This window comes from Rhinopithecus bieti, unplaced genomic scaffold (assembly GCF_001698545.2).
Source record: "Rhinopithecus bieti isolate Rb0 unplaced genomic scaffold, ASM169854v2 scaffold_64849, whole genome shotgun sequence".
Taxonomy (NCBI): Eukaryota; Metazoa; Chordata; class Mammalia; order Primates; family Cercopithecidae; genus Rhinopithecus; species Rhinopithecus bieti.
The window spans coordinates 20974-25139 of NW_016824433.1; the positions used below are offsets into that span (position 1 = coordinate 20974).

At 41.7% G+C, this 4166-nt stretch overlaps 1 pseudogene; it reads right to left on the minus strand.

Annotated features, from left to right (window-relative positions):
- Positions 1–1734: 1734 nt before the first annotated feature.
- Positions 1735–3483, minus strand: LOC108522251 (HCLS1-associated protein X-1 pseudogene; annotated as a pseudogene).
- Positions 3484–4166: the final 683 nt, after the last annotated feature.

Here is a 4166-nt window from a genome sequence, read left to right on the forward strand (position 1 = left end):
GCAAAACTACAAAACCAATGACATCCAAAATAATTACATAAATTTAATGGACAGATGATGATGTGCTGAAACTAAATTTTGAACGTTGGCCCAAGTAGAGAAAAGATGTATTATCATCCTTTATTTTCTGCTTATTTGTGGACTTGATCTTTTGGTTTTCTGCATGATGGACCATCATTTGTGTCATCATTGTTATCATGGTCGTTATTTTTCTTCTTTAACAAGGAATTCCTTTTTTAACCAACCAACCATTTTGTGTTAGGCAAGGAAATTTAACAGTGCATTCAAAAATCTACAAATGATTTACCAAAATGGAATTTAAATTAAAGTTATTCATTGCATATTTTTTACAACTCTTACAGTGAATGAATTTAGAGGGTGGATGGAGTACATATTCTCCAAATATGCTGCACTACGTGGCATGGCATACCAGGGTTTGAAGTTTCAGAAGTAGGGTTGAATCCTGCCTCTAATATATATGAGCAGTGTAGCTTTGGGGAAATTACTTAACTTTTCTGGTCCTCTGTTTCATCATCCATAAAATAGAGGTAACGATAATACCCTATTATTAAGACTGTTGAAAATTATGAATGAGATAGTGCATGTAACATGCTTGTATCAGTCAAGATTTAACCAGAGACCAGAACCAGCAGGAGATATATACTAAGAGAGTCACTGCAAGGAATTGGTTTGCATAACTGTGGGAGTCGGCTAGACAATTCTGAATAACTAGGGCAGGCTGTTAGGAAGGGCCTGGAACCCTTGGGCATAGGCTGAAGCTGTGGCCCATAGGCAGCAGAATTTCTTCTTCAGGAAAGCCTCAGCTCTGCTCCTAAGGCCTTTCACCTAATTGAATCAGGTCCACCTATATTATCTAGGATAATCTCCTTTACTGAAAGTTAACTGATTATGGACTTCAGTCACATCCGCAATACATCTTCATGGAATGCATGGGTTCGTGTTTGACTGATAATTGGGGACTGTAACCTAGCCAAGTCAACACACAAAACTATCACAGTGCCCAACATGGAGAATGACTTATAGTGACTACTCAGTAGATGGTAGACAGCGAGACTGTTGGAATGCTACATAACTATGGGCAAGATATATAAGTGTCATGAGAAGTAGCCTGGGGTAAAACATGAGATTCGGAGTTGGAGAGACCCGAATTCAAATCCTATTATAGCAATTTACTAGATGCATACATTCGGGCAAATGACATTTCCTCTCAATGCCCTTGTTTCCTCATCTATAAATAAATGTGAGATAGTACTCCTGACAGCTACCTTGTGAGGTAAGTGTTACATGAGATTAGATAAATGCCTGGAATGTATAATAATTCAACAATGGTAGAAATTCCACTTTCCCATTTGTTTTCTTCTTAACCTCTCTAGTCATCTGCCTTCTCATCTATAGCATGAGAAAAAATATAATACCTACTAATAGTTTTGTAAGGATTGAATGAAATAATGCATTAGATCTTTAAATGTATAGTAAGCACTCAATAAATGTTAGCCACAAATATTCATATTATTATTCTCTCTTTTTTTTTTTTTTTAAGCATAAATAAAGATTGTATTGGTCAATTTGGGTGAATGACAAACTGACATGCCCCCAATTCACTATTCCACATATCCAAGCCCCTGAGCGGGCGAGAGGAGAAGCTAAGCTTATTGATGGTGGGCAATGGGTGAGAGGTGGAAAGGACTTGAAGGCCTCTGGGGGTTAACAAGGCTACCGGGACTGGAACCAACATCCTAGGAATAAGTCCAGGCTGGAGAAGGCATCATCCAGGGCTGGAGGTCTTGGTGATTCTGGACCATCCCTAGGACTCCTATCTGCTTCGTATTGGGTTACTGTGGTCTCTGTCTGGCCCTCACTGTCCACCACAGTCCAGCGCTCCTCCACTATCCCATCTGGCTTAGTGATCTTGGTCACAGAGATGCTCTTGAAATAGGATCTGGGCTGGGGCTGTAGAACCGGGCCAAAACCCTCCTGGGAAACCTGGGAATCAAGATCATTGTCCTCTCTGGTTCTAGGATGGGGGTCCACAGGCCATACGTCATCAAACCTATGAAATGGTCTCTGGGAGGCCCAGTCTGGTGCTGTTTTGAGGGATTCACTTCTTGCATCACTCTCCAAGACCCCCTCAAAGATCCTGGGCTGATGACTATCTAAATACTTAAGAATTGAGTCTCGAAGTGTCTGTCCTTCCTGCAGTCTCTCACCAGGTGTCTCTGACTCAGGACCTGGCCCTCCAGTGGTTCATTCGCAGAAGGGGAAACCTGCGCAGCCCTGTGGGAAATTGAGCAAGGCGTCAGCCCATATTACTGTTCTCTAACCATCACTTCTTGCAGTTGGGCTTCCAATAAGCACAGAATAGCAGATAACTTGAGATTGTCCACTCAGAGGAAGCCTGGAACCAAGGATTTCTGTGTTGCTAGTTGAAGGCAGACCCATATGCTTTAGGGATCTAATGAAAAGCTTGTTTTCTTATGTGAAATTGGGGGCCTGCCTTCAAAATTGTAGATATTTTACCTCCTTGTATAGTATATACAGGCAGAGACAAATTTTTCCCTTAAGAAGTAGTTAGGAAGTTTCCCTTAGGAAGTACTTCAAGTGAATAAGTTTTTAGGATCAAGTCATGGAAGCTGTATCTCATGAGGCTCTTCCCAAACTAGAGCACAATTTCCTATTAAAGTGAAACCAATATTTTGCAGATTAACCATGCACACCAAACCTGAAACCTCCTCTCCCCTATCCCTTATTTCAAACCTATTCCCAATTCTTGTAGACTCCACCTACAATATATTCTGAATCCAACAGTTTCTCAGCCCTGCTGCTACCACTGTAAGCCAAATCCCCATTGCCTCTGACCTAGCTGCTCTCTGCCCTCCACTGTAGCCTCATTCTAATCCATTATTTACAAATCAGCCAGAGGATCCTCTAGAAATGTAAGCCTGATCATGTTATTCCCCCCTTCCTGCTCAACAGCCTCTACAGGTTCCTTACTGCACTTAGGATAAGGGCTAACGTCCTTTACGACACACAAGACCCATCATGGCCGGGTCTCCACCAACCTGTAGTGAACATTGTCGGTTTGGAGCAGCTCAGTATTCATTCTTTCTTCCTAACTACATTCCACTTTTCTTTTAGGAAATAACTTCTTTCCCATTGGATATAGTCTGGGGTACCATCAGACAGGCACTGTGTCCTCCCCTAGGTGGGGGCAAGCTCATATTGAAAACAAGACCATTAGGATGCTCCAGGAACTGGAGCAGAGGGACAAAGAGGCAGAACTTGGTTAACGTTGATTCATCCAAGTGGGTAGCACCCAGACCTGACTATTTGTATGCTAATACTCTTCCTGGACTTCCTACTCCCTAGCCCTTCAAAGTTTTCTAAATCCTGTTCATTTGAAAGCTTTTCCATCAATCCTTTAAGCTCCCAGTATCCTTCCCCAAACTGTTTCTCCTCTGTCATTTGTGTCACTTTTCTGCTTTCTCACTCTGATCCAGTTATATTGCTTGTATTAGTCTGTTCTCATGCTACTATGAAGAATACCGAGACTGGGTAATTTATAAAGAAAAGAGGTTTAATTGACTCACAGTTCTGCATGGCTGAGGAGGCCTCAGGAAACTTACAATCATGGCGGAAGGGGAAAAGGTACATCTTACATGGCGGTAGGCAAGAGAAAGCATGTGTGAACGCAGGAAAAACTACCATCTATAAAACCATCAGATCTTGTGAGAATTCATTCACTATCGTGAGAACAGCACAGGGGAAACTGTCCCCATAATCCATTCACTTCCCTCCCTCCATATGTGGGGATTACAATTCAAGATGAGATCTGGGTGGGGACACAGAGCCAAACCATATCAATATGCTATATTACCTTTGCTCAGAATCTTCTTTCCCCACCTACTTTAGTCAAGTACTCAGTCTCAAGATCTCAGCTCAAAGTTATTTCCTTATGATGCCTTCCCTAATTTCCTTCATTAGTTCAAATCCTTCTATTGGAGGTCTTGTGGAACTCTGCTTTTCTTCTAAGTAGCTCTTAATGCAGCTGTTATTTTACTGAGTTGTGTGAAACTTTGTTTCTCTTACTCCTAGAATGCTAACTCCAAGAAGGCAGACATTGTATTCATTTTGTTTACTGATGCACC